Source organism: Hyla sarda, chromosome 3, assembly GCF_029499605.1.
Source record: "Hyla sarda isolate aHylSar1 chromosome 3, aHylSar1.hap1, whole genome shotgun sequence".
In the NCBI taxonomy this organism is placed as follows: domain Eukaryota; kingdom Metazoa; phylum Chordata; class Amphibia; order Anura; family Hylidae; genus Hyla; species Hyla sarda.
The window spans coordinates 5689588-5714574 of record NC_079191.1 but is presented as its reverse complement, the minus strand read 5'-3'; the positions used below and the strand labels follow the sequence as shown (position 1 = coordinate 5714574).

The 24987-nt window shown below is 43.4% G+C and overlaps 7 non-coding genes across 7 annotated transcripts; 3 read left to right on the top strand and 4 right to left on the bottom strand.

The window, feature by feature from the left end:
• Positions 1–7824: 7824 nt before the first annotated feature.
• On the bottom strand, positions 7825–7910 carry TRNAY-GUA (transfer RNA tyrosine (anticodon GUA)). Its single transcript is given in 2 exon segments — positions 7825–7860; positions 7874–7910. It is a non-coding gene; the product is annotated as a tRNA-Tyr (tRNA).
• A 325-nt stretch (positions 7911–8235) lies between these two features.
• TRNAE-UUC (transfer RNA glutamic acid (anticodon UUC)) lies at positions 8236–8307 on the bottom strand. Its single transcript has one exon. It is a non-coding gene; the product is annotated as a tRNA-Glu (tRNA).
• A 5273-nt stretch (positions 8308–13580) lies between these two features.
• On the top strand, positions 13581–13654 carry TRNAN-GUU (transfer RNA asparagine (anticodon GUU)). The gene has a single exon. It is a non-coding gene; the product is annotated as a tRNA-Asn (tRNA).
• Positions 13655–15714: 2060 nt separating this feature from the next.
• TRNAS-AGA (transfer RNA serine (anticodon AGA)) lies at positions 15715–15796 on the bottom strand. The gene has a single exon. It is a non-coding gene; the product is annotated as a tRNA-Ser (tRNA).
• A 3014-nt stretch (positions 15797–18810) lies between these two features.
• Positions 18811–18883, top strand: TRNAA-AGC (transfer RNA alanine (anticodon AGC)). The gene has a single exon. It is a non-coding gene; the product is annotated as a tRNA-Ala (tRNA).
• Positions 18884–19295: 412 nt separating this feature from the next.
• Positions 19296–19369, bottom strand: TRNAN-GUU (transfer RNA asparagine (anticodon GUU)). The gene has a single exon. It is a non-coding gene; the product is annotated as a tRNA-Asn (tRNA).
• A 723-nt stretch (positions 19370–20092) lies between these two features.
• On the top strand, positions 20093–20165 carry TRNAA-AGC (transfer RNA alanine (anticodon AGC)). Its single transcript has one exon. It is a non-coding gene; the product is annotated as a tRNA-Ala (tRNA).
• The last annotated feature ends 4822 nt before the right edge of the window (positions 20166–24987 follow it).

Sequence of the window (24987 nt, the reverse complement as noted above, 5' to 3'; positions counted from 1 at the left end):
ACGGACGGACAACTTCGATAATGGAAAATTTTAGACAGCGGGGATCGCCTTGGTGACATTCGTGGACATGTCTGGCTATGGGTGTTGGTCTAGTGTGCTTAACATAATTGACATGCTCACATACTCTTCTGCGAAACTCCCTTATGGTTTTTCCTATGTAATCCATAGGACAACTGCATTGGCACAGATACACCACTCCTTTAGATTTACAGTTGCCGAAATCCCTAATTAGATAACTGGTCCCTGTCACTGAGCATGACACTGCTTTGTTTTTTTGTGCGAATGGACAGGCCCGACAACCACCACATTTAAAGTTACCACAAATGCGGTGTTGAAGCCATGATGATTCAGTGGCTGGTCTAGTATAATGGCTGTGGACCAGTCGGTCCCGGAGACTGCGTCCCCTCCAATAGGTAATCAATGGGCGTGACGATATTACCTTGTCTAAATAGGGATCAGCTTCTAAAATTGATCAATGTTTGGATAGGATGTTATATATCTCTCTGGAGTGGTCACCATAGGTTGCGGTGATACGTGTGACTCCATCAGAAGCTGAACGTTCTCGGGGGGTAAAGAGGTCATCACTAGGTTGATCCCTAGCATGGTGGAAAGCAGGTTTTAAAGTCTCATTGGGATAACCTCGTTGTTGAAATCTTTTTTGGCGTTTCCTAGCCTCATTATGGAACTCTGATTCCGAAGAACAGTTGCGTCGTATTCTCAAATACTGTCCTTTCAGGATCCCTTTCCTGAGTGCTAATGGGTGAAAACTTGACCAGTGAAGCAGGCTGTTGGTGGTGGTTGTTTTGCGATATAGAGTGGTGGAGATATTGCCAAGTAAGACTTTCTGTATCAAGACATCTAAAAATGGGAGAGAGTCACGACCGATCTCATAAGTGAATCTCAAACCCAATTGATTAACATTAAGGTGTCTGATGAAATCAAGAAAGTGAGATTCACCACCACTCCATAACAGCAGGATATCGTCGATATACCTGACCCACATTACAATGTGGGGGGTCCAGATGTTATCATCCGGCGGGAAGACTACGGTGTCTTCCCACCAGCCCAGGAGGAGATTTGCGTACGTGGGGGCACATGGGCTCCCCATCGCTGTCCCCCTGAGCTGGTGGTAGGTCTTCCCGTCGAAAGTGAATACATTGTGGGTCAGTATAAATTCGACTAATCCAATAATAAAGTTGTTATGTGCCTGAAAAAAGTTACCTCTTGATGATAGGTAATACGCAATTGCACGGAGTCCTTGTTCGTGTATGATGGAACTGTACAAGGCCTCAACGTCAATGCTAATAAGAAGGACTGAGCTGTCAACTTGTACCCCTTCCAAACGTTTCAAGAGGTCCATTGCGTCTCTGACAAACGATGTCAATGAGACAACAAAGCTACATAAGATCTTATCAACGTAGACTCCTGCCGCCTCAGTCACAGATCCATTACCCGAGACGATGGGTCTCCCTTTCAGTTTTTTTAGGCCTTTGTGTACCTTTGGCAGGCAGTAAAATGTAGCAAGCTGTGGGTACTTAGGGTACAGGTAATTAAACTCTTTGGAGTCAATAAGTTTATTTTGTTTCGCCCCTTCAAGGAGAATTTTGAGTTCCTCCTGATGACCCTTAGTGGGGTCAGAGGGAAGAACAGTATAATTCTCCTCCATGGATAGAATATCCAAGCACTCTTTGCCCCTTACCGTCTCCTGATGAACGGGGCAGGAAACGCGTTGAGACGTCATGATTATCACCCATATATGCCGTATAAGTTGGGTTTATTTACATCCATATTGCAATTTTTTTTGTGGTTTATACTGTCCTGATTTTCCTAACCACTCGGACATTCGATGACCTGTATTTCCTTGCTGTTCACTACCTGATTGTGTGTTATGAACAAATCTCCAAATTGTTATGATACCTTCATAGATAGGTAACTGTATTATATGTCAGCTGTCTGCTTATCAGTTGGGGCATCCCTGTATGCACTGTAATTAATTGGTACAGTTAGGACATCTTTTGTATTCCAATCGGAGACTAATTCCTATATATTCACCATTTATATACAAAGGAATATTTGGACCTAATATCTGTCTTCACCATCAGGAGTGAGGGTTAACCACATACATATCTGTTATTGGCAATAGGCCACTCCTTACCCTACCCCTATCCTCACTTATCTAGCTAGCCATATCTAGTGAGACAGTCAGTTCTCCTTGTTTTCCATCATTATAGGGAACTCTTAGGAAGGTAGGGGTAGGTTCCTGTGCCGGCCCGTCCTTTTTAGGACAGACAAGCCCGCCTAGGTTCAGGGGTAGTATAGCGTTCGAGTCCTAGGGTTATATAGGTAGTGGCCTCTACATCTTCCGGCCTCCAACCACCCTAGGTCCCCCCCCCTTATCCCCCCTCACATACCTGTACCCCACCTATCCTATAGAAACTATAACTGTATTTCCTTCTATCTGGCAAGTCTCCCAACCAGAGGAGCATTTTTTGTGGCATATTTTGGTGAAAAGTACTAATCTTACCAAGGATCGCCATCCATAGATCCGGTATTTTTTTATCTCCATTTTTGAGAACACTGTGGTGGTTTTTCTTTGACATTTTATGCCAAAACGTCCAATAAAAGTTATGTTTTAGTGTTTTTTTCCGTCTACATTCACGCAGTCGTCTGTCAAGTCGAAGTGAAGTGTCAGGAAGATCTGAAGATCTGAAAAATCAGGACCCGGTCCTTCCGGTTAGAAGCCACACACCAGTTCTGTCAGATTCAGCATATAAGAGACTCAATGCAGAACATAAAAAATCCACTGAGGATAAGTCAGGGGCCACATGGTCAAGGGAAAATACCAGCCTTAGGGACCTCCATGGATGACGGACATAATAATCCCAAGCCTTTGGGCCTTGGCACCCAAAGAGTAAGGGCTCGATTAAAAACAAAGCCTGCAACTTTATCAAAAGGTCCTACAGGCTTTCTGGTCCCTAGAAAAGAGATCAGGAAGATTAACCTGAGGTTCCAAAGGAACAGACTCAGGGGTAGGTGGTATTTGTGCAAGGGAGAACTCTAACTCCTGAATCCTATCAAGCAAACCCTGGATTCTCAGTCAAATCGTGGACCAACTTGGTCTGAGTCTGGGGTGACTCTTGCTGGTTAAATGCTAAGTCCTGGACATGCGGAGAAAAGTCCTTGCATCTGGTACGCTATGGAAAAAGGAGATCCATAGCAACGCAAGAGGCACCAGTGTAAGTATGTTGGGCTTGTGTTACTGTCACAAAGTCACTTTCCCTGTCTATTTGAGTATAAGCCCTAAATGGCGGATCCTCAACTGGATGGCGGTCCCTATCCTCAGCAGGGTATTTATATTTACCTGAGAAGGAAGTGGAGGCTGAGACCAGATGTGATTGGCCCCCAGCTTCATCACAGAAATGCAAGACACTTCATCCAAACACCAGAAAAGTTAACCCTTCGGCCAAAACCAGGTCGGACCATGACACAAAGTGTTTTTTCCATGTATACTTGCTCTACCTACATTCACCACTCATCCTATTGTTATTTTACATTGGTGGTTGTTTTACATCTTCATTATGCAGATCAGGCCCTTATTAAGAGTAGTGTCTGTATCCGTAAAGTAGTTCCCGTCATCTTTTTATATATTTTCTTTCTTTTTGGACATTCATTTTATATGTTGATTTTCTAATAAAGATATATACGTATGTACTTTTGATCATATTTTTTTCGTACTGTGCTTCTTTGGTTAACCATTTCCCGACCTATGACATACAGGTACGTCATGAACATTACTGCCGCTACTCGCGGCATCCCGCAGCGCCCGGAAAGATGGTGGCTATCACTGATATCCAGCCATCTTACCGTGCGACCACGGGGGGTTTCATCCCCCCAGCGATCGCTGCTATCAGCTGGTCAAATCTGAATACTTAGCAGCGCGGTGATCGGAACACACACCGCTCTGCTAAGTGTCCCTGACCCGTCCCCCGGCGTCACTTACCTGTCCGAGCGGTGTCCCGAGCGGTCCCGGCGGTCCCGGCGTCCTCCATGCGGTCCCGGCTGCGCTGCGTCCCGGAGGTGAGTTTCCGGCAGCAGTGCGGCATCTTCATTGGCAGCAGTGAGATCGCCGTAAAGCGATCTCACTGCTGCCTCTGAGAGTTTCAAAACTGCAACTCCCAGCATGCCCAGACAGCCTTTGGCTTTCTGGGCATGCTGGGAGTTGTAGTTTTGCAACATCTGGAGGCCCACAGTTTGGAGACCACTGTATAATAGTCTCCAATCTGTGCTCTTCCAGATGTTGCAAAACTACAAATCTCAGCATGCTCAGTCTGTCCAGGCATGCTGGGAGTTGTAGTTCTCTAACATCTGGAAGAGCACAGATTGGAGACCATTATACAGTGGTCTCCAAACTGTGGACCTCCAGATGTTGCAAAACTACAACTCCCAGCATGCCCAGACTGCCCAAGCATGCTGGAAGTTGTAGTTCGGCAACATCTGATCCTTCAGATATTGCCGAACTACAACTTCCAGCATGCCTGGGCAGTCTGGGCATGCTGGGAGTTGTAGTTTTGCAACAACTGGAGGCACACTAGTTGGGAAACATTGTCCGTTTCCTACCTCAGTGCCTCCAGCTGTTGCAATTGTTGCAAAACTATAACTCCCAGCATGCACTGACAGACCATGCATGCTGGGAGTTGTAGTTTTGCAACAGCTGGAGGCACACTGGTTTGGAAACACTAAGTTTGGTTGCAAAACACTTGAAAGTTTATTACTTAACTTAGTGTTTCCAAACCAGTGTTCCTCCAGCTGTTGCAAAACTACAACTCCCAGCATGCACGGACAGCCAAAGGGCATGCTTGGAGTTTGCAACAGCTGGATGTTTGCCCCCTCCCCCCAATGTGAATGTACAGGGTACACTCACATGGGCGGAGGTTTACAGTGAGTGCTGCAAGTTTGAGATGGCGCAAATTTTGCGCTACAGCTCAAACTTCCAGCGGCAAACTTGCTGTGAACCTCTGCCCATGTGACTGTACCCTAAAAACACTACACTACACTAACCTAAAATAAAAAGTAAAAAACACTACATATACACATTCCCCTACACAGCCCCCTCCCCAAAAAAATGAAAAACGTCTGGTACGCTACTGTTTCCAAAACGGAGCCTCCAGCTGTTGCAAAATAATAACTCCCAGTATTGCCGGACAGCCATTGACTGTCCAGGCATGTTGGGAGTTTTGCAACAGCTGGAGGCACCCTGTTTGGGAATCACTGGCGTAGAATACCCCTATGTCCACCCCTATGCAAATCCCTAATTCAGGCCTCAAATGCTCATGGCGCTCTCTCACTTTGGAGCCCTGTCGTATTTCAGGGCAACAGTTTTGGGACACATATGGGTATCGCCGTACTCGGGAGAAATTGCCTTACAAATTTTGGGGGGCTTTTTCTTCTTTAACCCCTTATGAAAAGGTGAAGTTGGGGTCTACACCAGAATGTTAGTGTAAAAAAATAAATTTTTTACACTGACATGCTGGTATTGCCCTATACTTTTCATTTTCACAAGAGGTAAAAGGGAAAAAAGACCCCCAAAATTTGTAACGCAATTTCTCCCGACTACGGAGATACCCCATATGTGGGCGCAAAGTGCTCTGGGGGCGCACAACAAGGCCCAGAAGGGAGAGTGCACCATGTACATTTGAGGCGATTTGCACAGGGGTGGCTGATTGTTACAGCAGTTCTGACAAACGCAAAACAATAAATATCCATATGTGACCTCATTTTGGAAACTACACCCCTCACGGAATTTAATAAGGGGTGCAGTGAGCATTTACACCCCACTGGTGTATGACAGATTTTTGGAACAGTGGTCTGTGAAAATGAAAAATAAAATTTTTGATTTGCACAGTCCACTGTTTCAAATATCTGTCAAACGCCAGTGGGGTGTAAATGCTCACTGCACCCCTTATTAAATTCCATGAGGGGTATAGTTTCCAAAATGGGGTCACATGTGGGGGGGGTCCACTGTTCTGGCACCATAGGGGCTTCCTAAATGTGACATGCCCCCCAAAAACCCTTTCAGAAAAACTCACTCTCCAAAATCCCATTGTCGCTCCTTCCCTTCTGAGCCCTCTACTGCGCCCGCCGAACACTGTACATACACATATGAGGTATTTCCTTACTCGAGAGAAATTGGGTTACAAATTTTAGGGTGATTTCTCTCCTTTTACCCCTTGTAAAAATTCAAAAATTGGGTCTACAAGAAAATGCGAGTGTAAAAAATGAAGATTTCGAATTTTCTCCTTCACTTTGCTGCTATTCCTGTGAAACACCTAAAGGGTTAAAACACTTACTGAATGTCATTTTGAATACTTTGGGGGGTGCAGTTTTTATAATGGGGTCATTTATGGGGTATTTCTAATATGAAGACCCTTAAAATCCACTTCCAACCTGAACTGGGCCCTGAAAAATTACGATTTTGAAAATCTTGAGAAAAATTGGAAAATTGCTGCGGAACTTTGAAGCCTCTGATGTCTCCAAAAGTAAAAACTTGTCAATTTTTTTATGCAAACACAAAGTAGACATATTGTATATGTGAATCAATATGTAATTTATTTGGAATATCCATTTTCCTTTCAAACAGAGACTTTCAAAGTTAGAAAAATGCTAAATTTTCAAAATTTTCATGAAATTTTTAGATTTTTTACCAAGAAAGGATACAAATATCAGTGAAATTTTACCAATAACATAAAGTAGAATATGTCACGTTAAAACAATCTCGGAATCAGAATGATAAGTAAAAGCATTCCAAAGTTATTAATGTTTAAAGTGACAGAGGTCAGATTTTCAAAAAATGCCCAGGTCCTGAAGGTGAAAATGGGCTGGGTCATGAAGGGGTTAAGCCTTCACCAGTCCCCTCCCCACCGCACTCCTCATCCTCTTCTATTCAGCCTTCTGTTCTCCAGAGACGTCAGCTGTGACAGGAGATAAAACAATTGGCCTCACTGCTGGTGACGTAGATCCTGACAACAACCAGAGGGTAGTTCTGCGTCTCCTCCTCTGTTCTTGTTGTCACAGACAGAAGCAGAGTGGCGCAGCGGAAGCGTGCTGGGCCCATAACCCAGAGGTCGATGGATCGAAACCATCCTCTGCTAAGTGCTCACTTTTACTGTTTCCACCATTATAATTGACGCAGGTTCTGTTCTCTGCCATCGCATTGTACCTCTTCTTTGGTGGTGTTTTTTATGTTTTTTTAACTAGTTTTGCGCCATTCCCTTCCATGATAGCAGAATTAGTCAGCCTACGCCATGCATGGTGAGCGGCATAAACACAAAAAAAAAACATTCCAGACCCCAAAATTACTGATTTCTGGTTACATTACATCCCAAAAATATATAATATAAAGTGATCAGAAAAGCCAAAACTACACAAAAGTGGTACCTTTAAAACCTAAAACTGATTTTTAAATCATAAAAGGAAACAAAAATTATTCAAGTTTGGTATCATTGGAATCGTACTGACCCATAGAGTATAGATGGTGTTTCAGATTTACTGAAAAAAATATTGCCCACAAAATTGTGCAAATACCCCCAAAAAATTTCTATTTTGCCCGACATATAATCTGTTTTCTGGCTTCATACTACATTGTATGATAAAATTGTCAAAGTGTGGAAAGTAAAACTCGTCACGCAGAAATTAAGCCCTAACACAGCTTTGTAAGTGGAAAAAGAAAAAAGTTATGGGTCTTAGAAGGAAAGGGGGAAAAAACGTAAGCCAGAAACAAAAATGTGAAGGGTCATGAAGGGGGAAATATATATAAATAAAAAAATGTCCTTCGAACCGGAATCGAACCAGTGACCTAAGGATTTCTGTATCTCCTCTACAGTCCTCCGCTCTACCATCTGAGCTATCGAAGGCTTGTGCCCTGCTGTTAACCTGTTGTTATCTGACTGGTACAGTCTGTATTTCCACCTATCACTGAATGCAGCTAAGACTACCAAAAATGTCAATATTAATTTAAGAAGTGTTATAGCTGCTGTTAACCTGTTGTTATCCCACTGCTAAAGTCTAGATTGCCATGTATGGCCGTGTAAGTAACTTATATTGTTGAAATTACAAAAATAACAAATAATAGAATATTTTCTATTATTTGGGCGCTAAAAAGATTTTGACAAAAGGAAGAAAAAAATAAATTAATTTAAGGTGAACAATGAGGGAAAAAGAGCAAACAAAAGACTTTGCTTCCCATACCGGGAGTCGAACCCGGGCCGCCTGGGTGAAAACCAGGAATCCTAACCGCTAGACCATATGGGAAATGATTAACTACACAAGAAAAAAATTCACACTCATCTAATATAATCTGTACTGTCTCAGGCAGTGGCTGCGAACTGTGGCCCTCCAGATGTTTCAACAGCATGTCAGGAGAGCGAAAAGCCTGTCTGCCTTCTCCAGATTATTTAAACTGTCCATGAAAGGTAAATCAAGGCTTCCCTCTCATCTCATCCCTTTAAGCAGTGGTCTCAAACTGCAGTTCTCCAGATGTTGCAAAACTTCAACTCCCAGCATGCCTGGACAGCCAAAGGCTTTCAGGGCATGCTGGGAGTTCAAGTTTTGCAACACCTGGAGGGCCACAGTTTGCGACCACTGGTCTATGGGGTCCCTATATAGTGTATGGCCATACAGTGTATATATATATAAGAGATCAGTGTCTGTAGTGTTATAGTCTCCTATGGGATAACAATTATCAGTGTAAGAGATCAGTGTGTGCAGTGTTATAGTCTCCTATGGGATAACAATGATCAGTATAAGAGATCAGTGTGTACAGTGTTATAGTCTCCTATGGGATAACAATTATCAGTGTAAGAGATCAGTGTGTGCAGTGGTATAGCTCCTTATGGGAGAACAATGATCAGTATAAGTGATCAGTGTGTGCAGTGTTATAGTCCCCTATGGGATAACAATGATCAGTATAAGTGATCAGTGTGTGCAGTGTTATAGTCCCCTATGGGATAACAATGATCAGTATAAGTGATCAGTGTGTGCAGTGTTATAGTCCCCTATGGGATAACAATGATCAGTATAAGTGATCAGTGTGTGCAGTGTTATAGTCTCCTATAGGAGCTATAAGACCGCAAAAAAAAAGTGAAAAAAAAAGTTAACAATGGTCATTTAACCCCTTCCCTAATAAAAGTTTGAATCACTCCTCTTTTCCCATAAAAAAAACCAGTGTAAATAAAAATGAACATATTTGGTATCGCCGCGAGCAGAAATGTCCGAACTATAAAAATATATCATTAATTAAACCGCGCGGTCAATGGCGTACGCACAAAAAAATTGCGAATTTATGGTCACTTTTTTTAATCATGAAAAAATGAATAAAAAGCGATCAAAAGGTCCGATCAATACAAAAATGGTACCAATAAAAACTTCAGAACACGGTGCAAAAAAATTTGTCCTCATACTGGCCCATACGCAGAAAAATGAAAAAGTTATAGGGGTCAGAAGATGACAATTTTAAACATATCAATTTTCCTGCATGTAGTTATGATTTTTTTTCCAGAAGTATGACAAAATCACCTATATAAGTAGGGGATCATTTTAACCGTATGGACCTACAGAATAAAGAGAAGGTGTTATTTTTACCGAAAAATTAATTATGTAGAAACGGAAGCCCCCAAAATTTACAAAATGAAATTTTTTCTTCATTTTTGTCGCATAATGAATTTTTTTCCGTTTTGCCGTGGATTTTGGGGTAAAATGACTAATGTTCCTGCAAAGCAGAATTGGTGGCGCAAAAAATAAGCCATAATATGGAATTTTATGTGCAAAATTGAAAGAGTTATGATTTTTAGAAGGTGATGAGGAAAAAATGAAAATGTAAAAACGGAAAAAACCTGCGTCCTTAAGGGGTTAAATACACCCTCATTTTATCATAAAATGAAAAACAGAATAAAAAATTTGTGGGCTGAAAGTAAAAAAAAATAAAAAACACTTGCAAATCTGCACATTTTTAGAGCTTTAGTTTTTGTGTTGTTATTGTTTCAGTAAAACTAATATGTTGTTATCTTTATTCCACAGATCAATACAATTACACTGATATCATTGGCAGACACCAGAAATCTTAACCCTTCTGCCAGAACCAGGTCGAGTCACGAATGTAACCCCCCCCCCACTTGGACCCCCGTGATCTTGGTACGGTCCCCGTCATTCTGTGGCGGTGCACTGCCTCCGAGGCAGAGATGTGACAGCCATGTCCCCTTGTGATGTCACACCACACCCCCTCCATTCATGTGTATGGGAAGGGATGTGACGGCCGTCATGCCCCCTCCTATAGACATGAATGGAGGAGGCGTGGCGTGACATCACAAGGTGGCGTGGCAGTGATGTCACATCTTGGAGGCAGTGCCCGGCATAGAATGCCGGGGGCTGCACTGAGATCATGAGGGTCCCAGCGGCGGGACCCCTGCGATCAGACATCTTATCCCCTATCCTTTGGTTAGGAAATAAGATGCATAAGGCCGGAATACCCCTTTAATACCCCTGAGAGGAACACCGCCAGGCTTGGTATTATATGATGAAAGATGACATACCTGTGCGCCCAAGTTATCTCCATGATGACCACTCGGACATGAACACTTGGTACAGGCCCTGATGAACTGGACATTCTCTCTCACAGTAGAAGCATATCCCCTTGTTCCTGTGTATCCTCTTGTGCTCTTCCGGGCTCAAGGTGGTACCAATCAGTATGGGTTATACCTCGGGCACAGGTGGGTTAACAGGCAAGAAAGAAGGAACAGAGAGGAGAGCTGAGAGAACCAGATAATTCCCGTCTACGTTCACGCAGTCGTCTGTGAAGTCATGGCATGGTGAAGTGTCTGGAAGAGGGTACAGAGTCAGACAAACCCAATCTAATCTGAAAAATCAGGACCTGGTCCTTCCAGTTAGAAGCCACACACCAGCTCTGTCAGATTCAGCATATAAGAGACCCAATGCAGAACATAAAAAATCCACTGAGGATAAGTCAGGGGCCACATGGTCAAGGGAAAATACCAGCCTTAGGGACCCCCATGGATGACGGACATAATAATCCCAAGCCTTTGGGCCTTGGCACCCAAAGAGTAAGGGCTCGATTAAAAATAAAGCCTGCAACTTTAAGGTCCTACAGGCTTTCCGGTCCCTAGAAAAGAGATCAGGAAGATTAACCTGAGGTTCCAAAGGAACAGACTCAGGGGTAGTTGGTATTTGTGCAAGGGAGAACTCTAACTCCTGAATCCTGTCAAGCAAACCCTGGATTCTCAGTCAAATCGAGGACCAACTTGGTCTGAGTCCGGGGTGACTCTTGCTGGTTAAATGCTAAGTCCTGGACAAGCTGAGAAAAGTCCTTGCATCTGGTACGCTATGGAAAAAGGAGATCCATAGCAACGCAAGAGGCACCAATGTAAGTATGTTGGGCTTGTGTTACTGTCACAAAGTCACTTTCCCTGTCTATTTGAGTATAAGCCCTAAATGGCGGATCCTCAACTGGATGGCGGTCCCTATCCTCAGCAGGGTATTTATATTTACCTGAGAAGGAAGTGGAGGCTGAGACCAGATGTGATTGGCCCCCGGTTTCATCACAGAAATGCAAGACACTTCATCCAAACACCAGAAAAGTTAACTCTTCGGCCAAAACCAGGTCGGACCATGACACAAAGTGTATATTTTTCCATGTATACTTGCTCTACCTACATTCACCCCTCATCCTATTGTTATTTTACATTGGTGGTTGTTTTACATCTTCATTATGCAGATCAGGCCCTTATTAAGAGTAGTGTCTGTATCCGTAAAGTAGTTCCCGTCATCTTTTTATATATTTTCTTTCTTTTTGGACATTCATTTTATATGTTGATTTTCTAATAAAGATATATACGTATGTACTTTTGATCATATTTTTTTCGTACTGTGCTACTTTGGTTAAGCCTTCACCAGTCCCCTCCCCACCGCACTCCTCATCCTCTTCTATTCAGCCTTCTGTTCTCCAGAGACGTCAGCTGTGACAGGAGATAAAACAATTGGCCTCACTGCTGGTGACGTAGATCCTGACAACAATCAGAGGGTAGTTCTGCTTCTCCTCCTCTGTTCTTTTTGTCACAGACAGAAGCAGAGTGGCGCAGCGGAAGCGTGCTGGGCCCATAACCCAGAGGTCGATGGATCGAAACCATCCTCTGCTAAGTGCTCACTTTTACTGTTTCCACCATTATAATTGACGCAGGTTCTGTTCTCTGCCATCGCATTGTACCTCTTCTTTGGTGGTGTTTTTTATGTTTTTTTAACTAGTTTTGCTCCATTCCCTTCCATGATAGCAGAATTAGTCAGCCTACGCCATGCATGGTGAGCGGCATAAACACAAAAAAAAAACATTCCAGACCCCAAAATTACTGATTTCTGGTTACATTACATCCCAAAAATACATAATATAAAGTGATCAGAAAAGCCAAAACTACACAAAAGTGGTACCTTTAAAACCTAAAACTGATTTTTAAATCATAAAAGGAAACAAAAATTATTCAAGTTTGGTATCATTGGAATCGTACTGACCCATAGAGTATAGATGGTGTGTCAGATTTACCGAAAAAATTATTGCCCACAAAATTGTGCAAATCCCCCCAAAAATGTTTCTATTTTTCCCGAAATATAACTTTTTTTTCTAGCTTCATACTACATTGTATGAAAAAATTGTCAAAGTGTGGAAAGTAAAACTGGTTACGCAGAAATTAAGCCCTAAGACAGCTTTAATGGATAAAGAAAAAAGTTATGGGTCTTAGAAGGAAAGGGGGAAAAAACGTAAGCCAGAAACAAAAATGTGAAGGGTCATGAAGGGGAATATATATAACTAAATAAAAAAAAGTCCTTCGAACGGGAATCGAACCAGTGACCTAAGGAGTTCTGTATCTCCTCTACAGTCCTCCGCTCTACCATCTGAGCTATCGAAGGCTTGTGCCCTGCTGTTAACCTGTTGTTATCTGACCGGCATAGTCTGTATATCCACCTATCACTGAGAGCAGCTAAGACCATCAAACTTCCAAGAATTCCAAAAACAAAATATTTATTTTGTTTACATGCGATAAAGATTCTGAAAATATCCAAAAATCTTAAGAAGTCCCACTGCTAAAGTCTAGATTGCCATGTATCGCCGTGTAAGTAACTTATATTGTTGAAATTACAAAAATAACAAATAATAGAATATTTTCTATTATTTGGGCGCTAAAAAGATTTTGACAAAATGAATAAAAAAATTTAAGGTGAACAGCCAACGGCTTTCAGGGCATGCTGGGAGTTCAAGTTTTGCAACACCTGGAGGGCCACAGTTTGCGACCACTGGTCTATGGGGTCCCTATATAGTGTATGGCCATACAGTGTATGTGTATATATATATATATCTGCAAGAGAATACGCCAGCACACTGCTAACAATACAAAAAAAGGATAAGTTGGCCAGCAAACATTTTTTTTATTAAAACTTTTTTTTTTATTGTTCAAAAAGACACAGAAAAGAAACACGTTCAGTCACCTGATCAACACTTTAATAAAATTCAAATGAGCAGTCCAGTCTCTGTGGCGCAATTGGTTAGCGCGTTCGGCTGTTAACCGAAAGGTTGGTGGTTCAAGCCCACCCAGGGACGGTGATATTTTTGGGTTTTTTGGCTCTGACCTTGACTAAGTTCTTTGCTGCGGTTAATATTTTACATGATTGGAAGGAATCATTTTTCTATATCACCTAGTCCACCATATTTTTCCATGATCCCCTGAACTTTAAAATTATAATTTTTTTTTATTAATTGCCACTGCATGACTTTTTTAAATTTTTGCTGTATACCCGGCTGTATGAGGGTAATTTTTTTAGTGATGTGATATGTATTTTTTTTCATTACCATTTCAGTATTGATTGGACTTTGATTATTTTTTATTACACTTTTTTTCTAGGATATGATGTAAAAAAAACAAAAACAATTGTGTTTAGTCTTTTTTATAAGTATACACCATTCACCGTGTGGTTTTGTTAATGTTACATTTTAATAATTTAGACATTTACACACGTGGCGATACCAGATAATGTTTATGGGTTGTTTTTTTTGTTTTTTTTTGTTTTACACTTTGCTATTGGAGTGATTTGAAACTTAATTTTGTAAAGTTTGACTATACAGGAGTTGACCCTTGTTTTTTTTTTTTTTTTTTACACTTTATTAGTCCCCATAGGGAACTTGTATGAGGAATCATTAGATTGCTTATACAGATCAATGCAGTACTGCACTGATCCATATTATCTGTGCTCTATTGGTACAGCCTGCCCCAGCCAGACAGCGCCACGGCCAGGAGCTCTGACCCACTGCACCCACAACCATTACTTTAACATGCATTAAAATGGCACTGTCAACATCTACGGTGGCATGTAAAGTGTTAATGGCCGGCCGCCGCAGTGATCCACACCCTTAGATTAGAACCATCATGGGTTGCAGAGGGGTTGATATTAACTTTTATTTATTTAGGCTGTGTATTTGATATAAAAACATTATATTGGTTTTAGGTTAAAATAAAAGAAAAAACTATAGTCCTGATAGAAAAAGAGAGACCTTCTTTCGAGTTGTATTAAAATGAGCAACCTAAGGATTTCTGCATCTTCTCCAGCAGAGGGCTCCAACCCTGTCCTTAACCCAGTCTCCAACTCCATCCCTAACCCAGTGATTAACCCCGTCCTCTACCCCAACCCCGTTCCCAACCAAGTGCTCAACCCTGTCCTTAACCCAGTCCACAACCCTGTCCTTAACCTAGTCCCCAACCCTGTCCTCAAGTCAGTCCCCAATCCTCAACCCAGTCTAAAACCTAGTCCCCAATCCCATCCCCAACCAAGTTCTCAACTCCATTCCCAAACCAGTCCCTAACCCAGTCACCAATCCAGTCCTTAACCTAGTCCCCAACCCCGTTCTCAACCCAGTCCCCAATCCCATCCCCAACCAAGTGCTCAACCCCATTCCAAAACCAGTCCCTAACCAAGTCCCCAACCCAGTCCCCAATCCACTCCCTAACCCAGTCCCCAATCCACTCCCTAACCCAGTCCCCAATCCACTCCCTAACCAAGTCCCCAATCCACTCCCTAACCCAGTCCCCAACCCAGACCCCAACCCAGTCCTCAACCCAGTCCTCAACCCAGTCCCCAACCCAGTCCCCAACCCAGTCCCCAACCCAGTCCAACAACATTCCAGGTTTTTTTCAGTTTCTCCATTGAAATTAAACAGGGTAAAATTACAACCCTGGACTGTTGGTGGAGCCTGTAGGACCGGGCGGGACCTCTCCTCTACAGTCCTCTGCTCCACCAACTGAGCTAAAAAAGTATAAAAATATTTTATATTATTTACTGAGCTAAAAAAGTATAAAAATATTTTATATTATTTACATGTTATTAAGATTCTGACTATTCCAAAAAAATAAATTTCTAGTTTTAGGGGGAAAAAAAGAAAAGAAAAAAGAGATCAGCTACCGAACCAAACGAGACATATAGGACACCCAACCCTGAATTCCTTTCCCTTCAGTGGGCTCAAATTGTGGCCCTCCAGATGTCGCAAAACTTCAATTTCAAGCATGCAGGAAGTTGTAGTTTTACAACATCTGGAGGGCCACAGTTTGAGCCCACTGGTTTACATGTTTATTTCAGGGTTGTGGTTTTGGACACAAACAAAAAATTTCTCGTAGTCGGCAGGATTCGAACCTGCGCGGGGAGACCCCAATGGATTTCTAGTCCATCGCCTTAACCACTCGGCCACGACTACCCGATGTTATGTTTTTGGACTTAGTCATCATCCAGCGTGAGGGGCCGCCGGCTCCTTATCTGCAGACCCAGCGATCACCGTCCGGAGTAATGTCACTGAGATGGAGTAATGTCTCCAGTCTATAAACTACACAACCTGAGGGGGGAGGAAAGAGGATGAGGAGAAGGGGAGGAGGAGGAGCGGGGGAGGAGAGGAGGAGGAAGGAGAGAGGGAGGTGGAGAGGAGGAGAAGTGGAGGAGGAGAGGAGAAGAAGGGGGGGAGGAGGAGAGGGGGAGGTGGAGAGGGGGAGGTGGAGAGAAGGAGGAGCGGGGGAGGAGAGGAGGAGGAAGGAGAGAGGGAGGTGGAGAGGAGGAGTAGTGGAGGAGGAGAGGAGAAGAAGGGGGGGGAGGAGGGGGGAGGAGGGGGGGGAGGAGGAGAGGAGGAGGAAGGAGAGAGGGAGGTGGAGAGGAGGAGTAGTGGAGGAGGAGAGGAGAAGAAGGGGGGGGAGGAGGGGGGAGGAGGGGGGGGAGGTGGAGAGGGGGAGGTGGAGAGGAGGAGAAGTGGAGGAGGAGGAGGAGAGGAGAAGAAGGGGGGGAGGAGGAGGGGGGAGGAGGAGGGGGGAGGAGGAGGGGGGAGGAGGAGAGGGGGAGGTGGAGAGGGGGAGGTGGAGAGGGGGAGGGGGAGGTGGGGGAGGAGGAGAGGGGGAGGAGGAGAGGGGGAGGAGGAGGGGGGAGGAGGAGGAGGGGGGAGGAGGAGGAGGAGGGAGGGGGGAGGAGGAGGGGCCTGACAACTACCCTCTGGTTGTTGTCAGGACACTGATGGATACATTGTTATATATTTCAGAGGAATCCATCCGCTTCATCCTATAACTCTACTGTGCTCATCCAGGGACCAAAACTACATCTGGCATATTCCAAATGGCAAAATTGCTGATTTTTGGTCCCATCATAACCACAATTTTTTTTCTTATAACAACTGATCAAGGACAGATTTTGATAAATCTCCCCCTTTTATCCCCCATCTAAAGGATAGGGGATGAGATGACTGATTGTTTGGGGGGTCTAGCCGCTGGGACCCCCATGATCTCTGGTGCGCCAACCCAGTCATCCGGTGCACAGAGGGAACTCCGCTCCATGCCGGATGACTGACTACCACAGCCGTCACGTCGCCTCCATTTATGTCTATGGGAGGAGGTGTGACGGCTAGCACATCGACATGAATATAGTCGGCATGGAGTAACGTCATGAACACGGAAGCTACAAGGGGATAATATGTTTAGAGGAGGAGTACCCCTTTAAGGACATCGGGTGTACTTTTATGCCCTATTCCCACTCCTGTTATATGAAGCGTGCTCAGGAGCTGAGTGCACTTCAAACCCAGTGGGTCCCATTTGTTATAAGCAGCAGGGACCCATGACTAATGTTAATTGATGATGTCTGGCATTAACCCTTTAGATGCTGTAATGAAAGTTGATTGTGGTGTCTAAAACGGGAAAAATCTCATCCCAGTTAGCTCAGTGAAGCTGATCAGGACCCCTACGACGACAGGGTCCCTATCAGCTGAGAGGACAGTGGAAGGTCCCTCACATGCCTTCTGGCTGTCTGATCGATGCTCCTATGAGGCTGAAGTAATGGAGCACAGATAACACTGATCAGTGCTGGCATAGCATTGTTACAATAAAAAGATTCCATGTGATAGTCTCCTATAAAGAATAAAAAATAGTGGAAAAAATAAAAAGAATTGCGTATTTTTGGTCACTTTATATATCAGAAAAGAATTAATAAAAAGCAATCAAAACAAAAATGGTACTGATAAAAAATACATATCCCAGCGCCAAAAAAGAGACTTGCACATTTCAGTATACGGAAAAAGTAAAAGTGATGTATATTTTTTTAAAGTAGTAAAATAAAACAAAACCTATATAAATTGGGTATCATTTTAATAGTATGGACCTACAAAATAAAGTTGAGGTGTCATTATTACTAAAACATAGAAACGGAATCCCCAAACAATATGGTGTATAAAAATAAATGCCCCAGTAATCTACAGCTCATATACATTTATATATATATATATATATATATATATATATATATATATATATAGATAGATAGATATGGGGGAGTTCTCTTCAGTTCTCTCCGGGCAGCAGAGAGGCTACATTCACCTTGTATATGAGATTCTGGGAACAAACTCCCAGTAGATGTTGTTGACTGTAACCGGAGATAAACAGAGATCAATCCTGGGACAAAAAGAAGGAACATAAGGACAAACCCGATTGAGCACCAAACGTCTATGAAACACAAAAATAAATTATTCTGCTTCCAGGAAAGACCAAAATTTTAATTTTATGCCCAGAAGGTGTCCCGGGCCAGAATGGTCATCTCTATGGCCGACCATCCTGCCCCATGGGAACCCCCTGTAGTCTCAGCTGCAGGTAGAGACCCCGGAGGTATAAATGACCGGATCATTACATCAATAATGAGGATCAGGAAGAATTGTGTAGACAATGATCTGGGCCCCGGTCCAGACCTCAGCAGGATCATCCTGTAAATGTTGGAGGACGATATTACACGTTACACATCACACTGCACGGACTGAATGAGAGGAGAGTTGACACTCATAGAGCATTGGTGGTATAGTGGTGAGCATAGCTGCCTTCCAAGCAGTTGACCCGGGTTCGATTCCCGGCCAACGCATTTCTTTCAAGGTTTTGTCACCTGTCTCCTATGCTTGCGCTTTCATGGTAGAAAATTTAGCAGCTAGAAGCACCCTTTCAGCTCCTTACATTACAATGCTCCTCCCATTACAATGCTCCTCCCAAAAGGGTCCCATGGCTCTAGAGCCTCATCTGCTACATAACAACTTTCTTATCCTAACTATTAGGCCACATGAAGCCCAACCTAGCCTACGTTTTCTTATGGAAAAAAGAAAATGTATGAAACTTAAAAAAAAAAAAAAAGTTTAAGGTATTAACAGAGGTGGATCGGTGGATTGTGTGACAAACTGTCTGGCAAACTGAATTCACCAGACATGGGGGATTAGCTCAAATGGTAGAGCGCTCGCTTAGCATGCGAGAGGTAGCGGGATCGATTCCCGCATTCTCCAAAATCTTTTTTACTTTTTCAAACATCTTTTTAGCTAATGCTCATGGCACTCTTAGCCAAGCCAAAGAGTTGCGCACACCTGGCCTTGCCAATCCTTCGATAGCTCAGCTGGTAGAGCGGAGGACTGTAGTAAAACAATCCGCAATCCTTAAGTCGCTGGTTCGATTCTGGCTCAAAGGAAATTTTTTGGGGGGGGGTATGTTTTCATTTGGGATGTTTCAAGCTGCTGAAACACACACACTTCCGCTGACCCCTGCTCTTGACACTAGAAACACCCTTTCCAGAGAGGTCTCCCGTCAACATTGGGACTTTAAAACAGGCACAGAGACCAAGCTTTCAGTTGAGAGCACATCTAAGGCTCGCCAAAGAACCACCTTTAGCTGTGACGTGCAACCAAATCAAAAAGGGGACCTCGTCCCTGGGTGGGCTTGAACCACCAACCTTTCGGTTAACAGCCGAACGCGCTAACCGATTGCGCCACAGAGACAACGGTGCTGCATGCTCATGACTAGGCACAAGCGAAAACCCAAATGCTGGTCTCCAGGTGGACTTCAGCCCATAACAATGGGCTTTACTGCTAAACTTGCTGAAACGGCAGAGACCGCCTTCCCGCTAGCAGCTTGACAGGAACCAGAGGGTAGTTATGCTTCTCATCTCCTTTACAGACAGAAGCAGAGTGGCGCAGCGGAAGCGTGCTGGGCCCATAACCCAGAGGTCGATGGATCGAAACCATCCTCTGCTAAGCAATCAATTTTACTGTTTCCACCATTGTAATTGAGGCAGGTTCGTTTCTAGGCCAACGCATTGTTCCTCTTCTTTGGAGGTGTTTTAAGGTCTTTGTGAACGAATTTTGATCTTCATGATAGCAGAAGTAGTCAGTCTAAGCCATGCGAATCACAGACGTCACCGACATCACCGACATCACCGACATCACAGCTGTCACAGAAGCGTTGGTGGTATAGTGGTGAGCATAGCTGCCTTTCAAGCACCCTTTCAGCTCCTTACATTACAATGCTCCTCCCAAAAGGGTCCCATGGCTCTAGAGCCTCATCTGCTACATAACAACTTTCTTATCCTAACTATTAGGCCACGTGAAGCCCAACCTAGCTCTACGTTTTCTTATGGAAATTTTTTTTTATAAAATAAAAAGTTTAAGGTAGTAACAGAGATTGATCGGTGGATTGAGTGGCACAGTGAATTCATCAGACGTGGGGGATTAGCTCAAATGGTAGAGCGCTCGCTTAGCATGCGAGAGGTAGCGGGATCGATGCCCGCATCCTCCAAAAACATCTTGACTTTTTCAAACATCTTTTTAGCTAATGCTCATGGCACTCTTAGCCAAGCCAAAGAGTTGCGCATACCAGACCTTGCCAATTCTTCGATAGCTCAGCTAGTAGAGCTGAGGACTGTAGTAGAACAATCGGCAATCATTAGGCCGCTGATTCGATTCCGGCTCGAAGGATATTTTAGGGGGAAATGTTTTCATTAACACTGAAAGTGTGGAAAGGGTTGGCACTCGAGTCTGTTGTGGTGCACGTGGACTGTAGCAAAACAAGTAGAGGAAAAAATCCCGGCACACACAATAATCTTCCGCCAAGTGATGTGTGTTTTATTAACACAGTGCAAAATACAAAGGACGCGTTTCGGCCAAAGCCTTATTCAAACTGACATGCAATACAATGGATACATCACAGTATATATATACAGAAGCTCCTCCTACTTCCGGTTACTATGGATACCAATTTGTTTATACACAGGCCCATCACTCCTTCCCTCCTCCTCCTCATACATTACAGTCTTATAGGAGTCATACACAGGCCCATCACTCCTTCCCTCCTCCTCCTCATACATTACAGTCTTATAGGAGTCATACACAGGCCCATCACTCCTTCCCTCCTCCTCATACATTACAGTCTCATAGGAGTCATACACAGGCCCATCACTCCTTCCCTCCTCCTCATCATACATTACAGTCTTATATGAGTCATACACAGGCCCATCACTCCTTCCCTCCTCATACATTACAGTCTTATAGGAGTCATACACAGACCATCACTCCTTCCCTCCTCATACACTACAGTCTTATAGGAGTCATACACAGGCCCATCACTCCTTCCCTCCTCATACACTACAGTCTTATAGGAGTCATACACAGACCATCACTCCTTCCCTCCTCATACACTACAGTCTTATAGGAGTCATACACAGGCCATCACTCCTTCCCTCCTCATACATTACAGTCTTATAGGAGTCATACACAGACCATCACTCCTTCCCTCCTCATACACTACAGTCTTATAGGAGTCATACACAGGCCCATCACTCCTTCCCTCCTCATACACTACAGTCTTATAGGAGTCATACACAGGCCCATCACTCCTTCCCTCCTCCTCCTCATACATTACAGCCTTATAGGAGTCATACACAGACCTATCACTCCTTTCCTCATCATACATTACAGTCTTATAGGAGTCATAAACAGGCCCATCACTCCTTCCCTCCTCCTCATATATTACAGTCTCATAGGAGTCATACACAAGCCATCACTCCTTCCCTCCTCCTCATACATTACAGTCTTATAGGAGTCATACACAGGCCCATCACTCCTTCCCTCCTCCTCCTCCTCATACATTACAGTCTTATAGGAGTCATACACAGGCCCATCACTCCTTCCCTCCTCCTCATACATTACAGTGTTATAGGAGTCATACACAGGCCCATCACTCCTTCCCTCCTCCTCCTCCTCATACATTACAGTCTTATAGAAGTCATACACAGACCCATCACTCCTTCCCTCCTCCTCCTCATACATTACAGTCTTATAGGAGTCATACACAGACCATCACTCCTTCCCTCCTCATACATTACAGTCTTACAGGAGTCATACACAGACCATCACTCCTTCCCTCCTCATACACTACAGTCTTATAGGAGTCATACACAGACCATCACTCCTTCCCTCCTCCTCCTCATACATTACAGTCTTATAGGAGTCATACACAGGCCCATCACTCCTTCCCCCCTCCTCCTCATACATTACAGTCTTATAGGAGTCATACACAGACCCATCACTCCTTCCTTCCTCCTCATCATACATTACAGTCTTATAGGAGTCATACACAGGCCCATCACTCCTTCCCTCCTCCTCATACATTACAGTCTTATAGGAGTCATACACAGGCCCATCACTCCTTCCCTCCTCCTCATACATTACAGTCTTATAGGAGTCATACACAGACCATCACTCCTTCCCTCCTCATACATTACAGTCTTATAGGAGTCATACACAGACCATCACTCCTTCCCTCCTCATACACTACAGTCTTATAGGAGTCATACACAGGCCCATCACTCCTTCCCTCCTCCTCCTCATACATTACAGTCTTATAGGAGTCATACACAGACCTATCACTCCTTCCCTCCTCCTCATCATACATTACAGTCTTATAGGGGTCATACACAGACCTATCACTCCTTCCCTCCTCCTCCTCATACACTACAGTCTTATAGGAGTCATACACAGACCTATCACTCCTTCCCTCCTCCTCCTCATACACTACAGTCTTATAGGAGTCATACACAGGCCCATCACTCCTTCCCTCCTCCTCATATATTACAGTCTCATAGGAGTCATACACAGGCCATCACTCCTTTCCTCCTCCTCATACATTACAGTCTTATAGGAGTCATACACAGGCCCATCACTCCTTCCCTCCTCCTCATATATTACAGTCTCATAGGAGTCATACACAGACCATCACTCCTTCCCTCCTCATACATTACAGTCTTATAGGAGTCATACACAGACCATCACTCCTTCCCTCCTCATACACTACAGTCTTATAGGAGTCATACACAGGCCCATCACTCCTTCCCTCCTCCTCCTCATACATTACAGTCTTATAGGAGTCATACACAGGCCCATCACTCCTTCCCTCCTCCTCATACATTACAGTCTTATAGGAGTCATACACAGACCCATCACTCCTTTCCTCCTCCTCATACATTACAGTCTTATAGGAGTCATACACAGACCCATCACTCCTTCCCTCCTCCTCATCATACATTACAGTCTTATAGAAGTCATACACAGGCCCATCACTCCTTCCCTCCTCCTCATACATTACAGTCTTATAGGAGTCATACACAGACCATCACTCCTTCCCTCCTCATACACTACAGTCTTATAGGAGTCATACACAGACCCATCACTCCTTCCCTCCTCCTCCTCATACATTACAGTCTTATAGGAGTCATACACATGCCCATCACTCCTTCCCTCCTCCCCCTCATACATTACAGTCTTATAGGAGTCATACACAGACCTATCACTCCTTCCCTCCTCCTCCTCATACATTACAGTCTTACAGGAGTCATACACAGACCATCACTCCTTCCCTCCTCCTCATACATTACAGTCTTATAGAAGTCATACACAGACCCATCACTCCTTCCCTCCTCCTCCTCATACATTACAGTCTTATAGGAGTCATACACAGGCCCATCACTCCTTCCCTCCTCCTCCTCATACATTACAGTCTTATAGGAGTCATACACATGCTCATCACTCCTTCCCTCCTCCTCATACATTACAGTCTTATAGAAGTCATACACAGGCCCATCACTCCTTCCCTCCTCCTCATACATTACAGTCTTATGGGAGTAATACACAGGCCCATCACTCCTTCCCTCCTCCTCATACATTACAGTCTTATAGGAGTCATACACAGACCCATCACTCCTTCCCTCCTCCTCCTCATACATTACAGTCTTATAGGAGTCATACACAGACCCATCACTCCTTCCCTCCTCCTGGAAAACCTTTAACTTTTTTAAATTAAAGTTAAAAAGATTTGTAAATTACTTCTATTAAAAAATCTTAATCCTTTTTTAGGGGCTGTATACTGGATTTCTCCTCTGTCACGACCACAGTGCTCTCTGCTGACCTCTGCTGTCCATTTTAGGAACTGTCCAGAGCAGCATATGTTTGCTATGGTGATTTTCTTCTGCTCTGGACAGTTCCTAAAATGGACAGCAGAGATCAGCAGAGAAATCCAAAAAGAAAAGCATTTCCTCTATAATATACAGCCCTTAAAAAGTACTGGAAGGATTAAGATTTTTTAATAGCAGTAATTTACAAATCTGTTTAACTTTTCGGCACAAGTTGATAAAAAATAAAAAAAAAAGTTTTCCACGGGAGTACCCCTTTAAGGGGTTAACCCCTTAAGGACCGGGGTTTTTTCCGTTTTTAAATTTTCATTTTTTGCTCCTTGCCTTTAAAAAATCATAACTCAATTTTGCACATAGAAATCCATATGAGGGCTTATTTTTTGCGATACCAATTCTACTTTGTAATGACGTCAGTCATTTTGCCCAAAAATCTACGGTGAAACGGAAAAAAAAAATCATTGTGAGACAAAATTGAAAAAAAAAATGCCGTTTTGTAACTTTTGGGGGCTTCCGTTTCTACGCAGTCCATTTTTCCGTAAAAATGACACCTTCTCTTTATTCTGTAGGTCCATACGATTAAAATGATCCCCTACTTATATAGGTGATTTTGTCGCACTTCTGGAAAAAATCATTACTACATGCAGGAAAATTAATAAGTTTAAAATTGTAATTTCTGACCCCTATAACTTTTTTATTTTTCCGCGTATGGGGAGGTATGAGGGCTCATTTTTTGCGCCGTGATCTAAAGTTTTTAGCGGTACCATTTTTGCATTGATGGGACTTATTGATTGCTTTTTATTCATTTTTTTCATGATATAAAAAGTGACCAAAAATGCACTATTTTGGACTTTGGAATTTTTTTGCGCGCACGCCATTGACCGTGCGGTTTAATTAATGATATATTTTTATAATTCGGACATTTCCGCATGCGGCGATTCCATATATGTTTATTTTTATTCACACTGTTTTTTTTTATGGGAAAAGGGGGGTGATTCAAACTTTTAATAGGGGAGGGGTTAAATGATCTTTAATCACTTTTTTTTGCAGTGTTATAGCTCCCATAGGGACCTATAACACTGCACACACTTATCTCTTACACTGATCATTGTTATCCCATAGGGACCTATAACACTGCACACACTGATCTCTTATACT